Raw genomic sequence first — 8,836 nt, forward strand, 5'->3', positions numbered from 1 at the left:
CAGAGAGTTTCATGATTTCTTCACTAAACAAACCACAGCTGTCCCTCTTTCCAGCAACATTTAACCTCCCACTAACAGAAGGTGGGATCTGAAAAGTTATCTCTGCTTTATCCATCCAAGGAAGGGAGTGGCATTCAACCAAGATGGAGGCTGAATATCACACATACCCACTAGCAGGTATGTCCAAGAGGACATGCCAGGAGAGATGGGTCCTCCCAAATGTAAGATCTTTGTGCTTTATCAGTTATGCCAGAATCTCTGCAGTGTGAATCTTCCCTTCAGGATGTCAGCATACCCAGGAACCTTTGTAGAGGTCAATCAACATAAACTTCTTTTCTCAGTAAAAGGAAATATATATCTAGTAAAACTGGAACATAATCAGTCAAAAATATGCATTTATTAAGTGCCTACTATATGCCAGGCAATCTGAGAGAGTATGTTCTAGTGGTAGAAATGCTTTGGACTTGGAGTCTTGAAACCTGGATTTGGAGCCTCAGTTTCCCCAATCTGTTAAAAATAGGGATAGATATCCTGGAGTTGTTAGTGGGTATGTCTTATTAATTCAGGAAGATTAGAGTTTAAGTAGAACCTCTGATATAAATAAGGTGGGAGAACAAAAGCAAGGTAGTCTATATCTCAATTCCTAGGTAATGTTCAAATGATTCATCTAGGTCTTCATCAGTAAAGAACTTTCACACCAGGAATATCTTTTGCCAAAGAAATCACTGGTTCATACTCTGTCCCCTAGACCACCTACTTCCTTTTCCTCCCTTCTCCTCCAGCTCCAGTGCCATCATTTGACATATTATGTTCCTAAAAATCATTGGACTATGCAAAATTGTACGGTAAAAACCACAGGACTTATGAAGAAAATGGTGTTGAGATAAAACTTCCATAGAGAGGAATCTTAAATAGGTAGGAAACTAATAAAAATGACAACCCAATTGTATGCATGTTAAATAGTAGCTAAACAAACAAATAAATAAATGAATAAATGCTGTTCAACTTCTGCCAGGTAAGTAGTTTATGGCTTATAGGTAAGATACATGCTAATGAGGCTGTAGTCATGTCTCTGGGCCACTTTCTTTTTTTAAAAAGAAATTTAGAGAAGTATGCTTTACATAGCAAGTATTCCCTGTGACTTTCCAACAATTCTCAGTCCTTTGAGATACTTTCAATATTCATTTCTAACTATAGTTAGTGGAATCATTTATGTATGGAAGTTTTTTTTGGGGGGGGAATGGGGAGTTTGTTGACATATTTCAGCTCTCCTCTTCCAGAGTTCTCATTGAACTAAAATACAAATAATAAATACAACACTTTACTTTGAAAAAGATCTAAAGTTTGCTTATAAAAGTGGACCTTGGAAGAATTGTGGCTTGTGAATGAGTTATTGTGACTATTCCAATTTTCTGCATGCTACCTGTTTTTAAGGATGAAATTAAGCATAACCAAACTAGAAATTTTCATTATGCTTAAATTGGTCCCTAATTTGTCAATCATGTTGAAAGAAATTCCCATTTTCAAAGCAAGTGCATTTTTATAGCAGAACTGACTGTACTTGTATTACCCCTATAGAAGACGCCTTAAAGTATTATATAAAGTTGAAATATTCTTGAAGATGAATTTCCTGTACCACTTTAGACTCTCTTTTTGCAATTTACAGACTTGAAAAATTGCATAGAATAGTGAATGGTTAGATGAGTTACCAAGGATCACACAGGGATGATTTCTTAGAAGTAAAACTTACTACCTCTCTATCATTTTTATCCTACAGAAGCTACTTCTCAGAGATGAAGTGACTTGTACAATGTCACAAAGTTTATAAATAGTAGAGCCAGGATTCAAAGCAATGTTGTCTAATGTTTCCAATAATCTTAGTACTTCTCTACTTGGAAATAAAGAATATAATTGAGCCTAGATTATTTTGACCTGTCAATCTTATTTACACCAGGAGCCGATTCTACATTAGCTACCTAAATGGAGAGACAGGCAAAAGTAGGAATGAGTGCTACAATTTTAAGCCTCTGCAGTTCTGGAGTCCATAGGGAAGCTAGGTGATACAGTAGATAGAACACCAGGCCTGGACTCAGGAAAAGCTGAGGTCAAATCCATCTTCAGACATTTACAGGCTTGTGACCCTGAGCAAGTCACTTCATATTTTCCTCAGTTTCTTCATCTGTAAAATGAGCTGGAGAAGGAAATAGCAAAACCACTTCAGTATCTTGGCCAAGAAAACCCCATATGAGGCCATGACTGAAATTCCTGACTATAGTCAAATGCCAGACATCCCCAGTAATGTCTTCAGGCCACTTTTTTAAAAAAAAGAAGTTTAGAGAATTGTGTTTTTCAAAGCAATAATTTGTTCTGACTTTCCAACAAATCTCAGTCCTTTGAGATACTTTCAACATTCATTTCTAACTATAGTGGAATCATTTAACCCAAAGATAGTTTTCAACAATCAGTTTTTTTCATAATTTTGTTTTACATTTTTCTTCCTCCATCTCTTCCCTCCCCTCTCCCCTGACAGAAAGAAATCTAAAATATGTTATAACATCTTAAACCTAAATCCATATTAATCATGTTGTGAAAGAAGAATTAAGTTGAAATGGGGAAAACAGAGAAAAAAGTATAATACATAAAACAACTTTTAAAATTGAAGTGCATTTAAACTATGTAGTTCCTTCTCTTGGATATGGCTGGTATTTTTCATTACAAGTCATTTAAAATAGTCTTTGATAATTGTACTGATGAAATGAACAAGTTCATCAGTGTTGATCATCACCCAGTGTTGCTGTTACTGTGTACAATATTCTGGTTCTTCTCACTTCACTTAGCATCAGTTTATGCAAGTCTTTCCAGGCTATCTAGAGTTATAATTTCTTATAGAACAATAGTGTTCCATCATATTCATATATCACAATTTGCTCAGCATCTCCTCAATTTCCAATTCTTTACCACTACAAAAAGAATTGCTATGAATATTTTTGTACATATGGGTTTTTACCCTTTTTTGTGATCTATTTAGGATATTACTGTATCAAAGAGTTACAATTATTATTTCATTTGATTCTTACGGCAACCTGGGAGGTGGGTGTTGTTATTATTATTCTCATTTAGTGATTTGCCCAGGGTCACATAGCTAGTAAATGTCTGAGGTTGGATTTTGAGCAATTGAACATGAGTCAGTTGATTCTGAGAGATAGATGAGAACTGTTTTGAAGGAATGGGCAAGGTCCTCTGTTGCCCTTAGCAGATATAAAGGGAGTTGGGTTCAGATCTCCAAATCCAGAATGGCGGAGAAGGGTACTACAAAGTGTCCACTGTAGCAACGCACCCAATCCCAATCTTGGAGAAGCCGGAGAGAGTCCTGAGGAGAGTTCATTTTAATTTAAGTTAAGGGCAAGGCCACCCTGGAATGGGTTTACCCCAAAATTGAGGTCCCACCTTGTATAGCATTGGGGTTCTAGTGGTTTCTGGTGAGCTCCTGCTTAGACCATTGAGTGACAGGTTAGCTTTATTTTTCTGCCAAAAGTTTTTCACCATAAAATAAGACCATCAAAAGACAGATTAGCTTTACCATACTGTTGAAAGTTTGTCACTTGATAAAACAAGACCACCAAGAGATAATAACATATCAACAAAAGCCTCAGTAATATGGAAAAGACCTGATTTTACAAGATCAAGGTCTTCCATTGATTATCAGCCATCCTGATCTAACTATGTCAGGGAAAATGGTGTCTTTGAACAATATCCTCACTTTAATCAATCTTATTTACAAGTTGTGACATCACTTTCCTAATGTCATGAAATTCTTCCATACCAAAGGACAACTATTACTACTCCCTCAAAATGTGGAGGGGTCCTCATTGGCAGTTTTAACTTGTTGGAATCACAACAGGTTGTTGAGGTCATCTACTCTGGAGATGGGAGGGCACTTTCAGCCTTAAATAGGCTTGTCCTTTGGGAGATGTAATCTGAAATGCCACCCCTGCCTTAATCAACCAAAGAAGACATGTCCCCCATGTAGGATGGGGCAGGATCAAGGTGCCTAGAGTCTAATGACCTTCAAAGCAAAGGTATACTAGAGGGTCTATTGATGGAATTAGAAGGTGAGCTTTTGTTTTGTTTTACTATTATTTTTCTATTACTAAATCAACTTGAGTTCTACTTTGGTATCTTGGTTGGAAATTGGACCTCACCCAACCCTCTATCCTCTGATCTGATCAAAAGGAGATTTTATGAAATAGGTGAATTTTCCAGTCTCGTTAAATTATAGATTTAAATATCTATACACACATATAAATATACAAATATATGTATATAAATATATATATATTTTCCCCACTATTTCACTGCTTACAACTTAAACTCAGATTTCCCTGACTCCAAACCCAGAATTCTATAAACTGTATCACTTTATAATTTCAGTATTATAAAGTGAAGTCCAATATACTGATGGGGAGAGGAATGGAGTCTAGGGGCTCTAGTAGACCCCAAGTCTTCAATATTTCCTCGTGTAAACTTGCAACCCAACAGTTAACAAGAGGCTAAACTAGCAGAGGAAACAAAGGAAAAACAGAAAACCCTTATCCTCCTTGTTAGAGAGGGAACGTTTATGCGCATTCAACTATACCAGGGATTCTTAATCAGGAGCCCATTAAATTTTTTTTAATTTTCATAATTACATTCAATAAAATTGATTTCCTTTGTAATCCTGTGTATTGTTTTATGCATTTGAAAAGTTTTTCTGAGAAAGGGTCCAGAGCTTTCACTAGACTGCCACACAAAGGGTTAAGAACCATTGAAACCATAATTTCCTATAGTGGTTCAAATCTCAAACATCTTGTCCTCTTTTCCCATCACCACTCTAAACCTTGCCAAACCCCACCTCTGGATTACCTCCACCATCCTCCTTATTCCCACATAACCCAACCCTGCTCACTGGATATACCACTACTATAAATTTATGTTATCTAATCTTAACTGGACACTCCCGAACCAGGCAATCCTTTTATGTTTCCCGATTTAATGCTCTATCACACTTTCCTCCTTAGCTGCTTCAAATCTTTTCTTCTCTCCTTAAGCTTTCCATATTAACCCCTCCCTCTCCAAACATTACCTTTCCTCATACTTGATGTAGGAAATAGGGGTTCATGTGCAATGAGTTCTGGCTTATTCTACATTTCAAGCCCTCTTGTCATCATTCTCATTTCCTTTCTCCTTTTGCTCCAATATCTGATGAAGAAGTGGCCCCCCTCCTTGATAGGCCCAAAACATGACTGTTAACTAAATTATTCTCTCCATCCCACCCCTCCCCAGTTTTCAGTCTCTTTCTATCAAGTGACTCTTTCTTTGCTGCCTAGAAATATTCCTGATATCTCAAATACTTAAAAAACCTTCACTTGGCTTTATTATCCAGTCACAGTTTTTTTCTTATGTCTCTCCTTCATTTCATAGCCAAAACATCAGGAAAAAAGTTGTCTAAAATCATTGCCTCCAATTCCTCTCTTTGCATCCTCTTTTGCCATCTCCCTTCCAACCTTAACACTCAACTGAATCATTGTTCTCTCCAAAGCTATCTGCAAATTTCTTAATGGCCAAATCTAGTGGGTTTACTCAAATTCTTACCTGTAATATATATTCTTGACAATAGCTCCTTTCTAGATATTTCCCCTCCTTTGTGTCAGTTTTCATCAGCTTTTCTCTCTACCAGTTTGCTCCTTCTTGGCCTGATCCACTGGATTATCATCTACATCTCAACTCATGTGGGTGGCTGTATCCTGGGTCTTCCTTATCTTTTTATTGTCTGTTCTTCAATGACTACACTAGCTTTCATGGAGTCATTGAACACCTCTCTGCAGGTGATTCTACACAGCCAACCCTCATCTTTCCTTGAACATGAAAATTCCAAAAAACATTTTAAGCTATATGTCCCATAGAATTCATCATCTTTTCCTCTAAATCCTCTCCTATTCCAAAGTTTCCAGTTTCTGTCAAAACTATCATTTTTGACTTTTTTTAATGTTATTTTAATTTTTCAATTACCCACAAAGATAGTTTTCAACATGACCTTTTTGTTAGCTTTTGAATTTCACATTTTTCTTCCTTTCTCCACCCCCTCCCCATGACAGTAAATAATCTAATATAGATTATACATATACAATCCTGTTTAACATGTTTCTATATTAATCATGTTGTGAAAGAAGAATCAGAACTAAAGGGAAAAATATTAGAAAAAGAAAAAAATAAAATAAATTTTAAATAGTATCACTTTCTTCTTTCCAGTCATCTAGGTTCACAATCTTAGTGTCATTCATGACTATTCATTTTCTATCACCACCTTTATATCCAATCAGGTGCCAAGTTTTGTCAATTTTTCCTCCACAATATCTTTTAAATCCATATCCTTCTTTCTACTCACAAAATTACTCACAAAGTTGAGCTACTCGACATCTCTTTCCTGAACTATTGATACCTCCTATTGGGTTTTCCTTCTTAAAGTTTCTCCCCATTTTCCACATGGGTACCAGAGTGATGTTGGCCAAGTCATTTCATCTTTCTAAAAGCCCTCATGACTTCCTTTTGACTGTAAACTAAACATGAATTCCTTTGTTTGATATTTTAAGTATTACACACCCTGAATGCAAACTATTTTCCAGGCTTCTCACACATGACTCTACTTCATATACTTTATATTGAACCTGCTATTCTCTACGCTGACCTTCCTACCTCAAGCCTTTTGTTTGATGGTCTCTCCTTCATGTTTTGAATGCACACTTTCCTCACCTCTTCTTCCTAGAATCTCTAGCTTCCTTCAAAACTCAGTACAAATATTGATAAGAATTCAATAAGTCAATTGAAGAATCAGTAAGAAATTGACGCTAATCTTTTTGCAGCAATTGGCAGAGCTTATCAGCCTCCTGGTAGGAACCCTTTCCTTATCTCAGCTGTAATCCCTTCCCCCTAAGAAATTACTTTGTCGTTACTTTGATATACTTTATATATGCTTATCTATAATCAAATTGCTCCCCAATAATTATAATAATAACAACTAATATTTATATAGAGCTTTAAGTTTGCAATGTGGGTCATGAACATTATCTCCCTTTAACCTTTAGGATAATAATATTTTCAACAACATTGTTGTGAGCAAAGTTCTTTGTAAACCTTAAAATGCAATATTAACATGAACTATTATTATTTACACAATGGACTTCTTGGTATCCTAACCAATGTTGGATGGTGGGGAAAAGATGTTAAAGAGAAAGAATTTAGAAGACTGAGGCTACACTCCTTCAGTCAGAGTCAGTCAATAAGCATTTCTTAAACAGTTTCTTTGTGTCATTTTAGTGCCAGAGATACCAAAAAAAAATGTAAAAACACTATCCTTTCCCTCTAAGTGTCATGTTCTAATGGAGAAGAAAACATATTAAAAAGTAAGTGCATATAAATATAGAGTAACCAATAAAGGGAGGGTAATCTTAGAAGGAAGGTAGGATCTGCTGCAAAAGATAGGATTTAAGCTGAACCTTAAAGGAAGTCAGGGAAGGTAAGGAGCAAGGGTAAGGTGGAGAAAATTCCTAACATAGGGAACAGCCATTGAAGAGAGAAAGAGATGAGAAGATGTAATTTTGTGTAAAAACAATTGCAAGAAGGGTAGAATAGCTGGATCATAGAGTTAATGGAGGTTATAGTAAGAAGCCTGGAAAGGCAGAAAGGGGTCAGGTTGTGAAGCATTTTAAATACCTCCCCAAAAAAGATTTTATATTTGTTATTGGTTTTGATAGAGATCACTGGAGCTTATTAAATAGTAGGGTGATATGGTCAAACTTATATGTTAGGAAAAACACTTTGGTATTTGAGAGGAGAAAAGACTAGAGTGTTGAGATGAGGATTTGAAGCAGATAGAGCAACCAGAAAACTATTATAAAACTCATGGAAAGAGGTGACAAGGGTTTGTAACTACAGTGATTATTGCTCTGTTATTAGAGAGAAGGGAATGTATATGAGAGAAGTTGTGATGATAGAAATAACAAGATTTGTCAACTGGTTAGATATGCAGTGTAAGTTCAAAGCATAAGTATGATCCTAAAGCTATGAGCCTGGATAACTGGAAAAATGATGGTTCCCTTGACAGTAATTAAGAAGTTCAGAAGGGGAAAGTTTTGGGGGCAGAGAAGGTAATTCTAGAGATCAGAATTGTAGGAAGATGTATAACTTAAAAGAAAAAAATTATAGACTTTATCCAGGTAGAAGACTATCTGAAAACAAAAAGATAAAACAGAAGTCAGCATCTCCATAGCAAAAAAGATTAGAACAAAATAAAAAATTGAAGAAAATGTAAAATTATCTAATATTAAAAATAACTGACTTGGAGAATTTAAGAAAAAATTTAGAATCATTGAACTCCTTGAACAGTTGATTTAAAAAAGAATGTCTTGATGTTATATTTGTAAAAAAATTAAAAAAATTAAAACTGTCTAGATCAAACAGAACCTGATGGCAATCCACTGATCATTTCCCTAAAAGGGACCTTAGGAAGTAAATTCCCAGAAATGTCTCAATCAAAATCCAGAGCTAAAAACAAAACAAAACAAAAAAACGTCATGCAAGCATGTAAAAAAAAGAAGGACTTCGAGTACCAAAAACTATAGTTGGGATAACATAAGACTTGCCTTCTTATACTAAGTATAAAAAAGAGCTCTTGCAATGTAAGTAACTATATAGGCTTACAAGATTAGTACAAATTAAATTTTAATAAGATAGGGTTCTTTCAAACTTTTCTGATGAAAGACTAGATTTAAATAGGATCTTTGAAACAGACATATAAGAG

Source organism: Macrotis lagotis, chromosome 7 (genome assembly GCF_037893015.1).
Source record: "Macrotis lagotis isolate mMagLag1 chromosome 7, bilby.v1.9.chrom.fasta, whole genome shotgun sequence".
Classification (NCBI taxonomy): domain Eukaryota; kingdom Metazoa; phylum Chordata; class Mammalia; order Peramelemorphia; family Peramelidae; genus Macrotis; species Macrotis lagotis.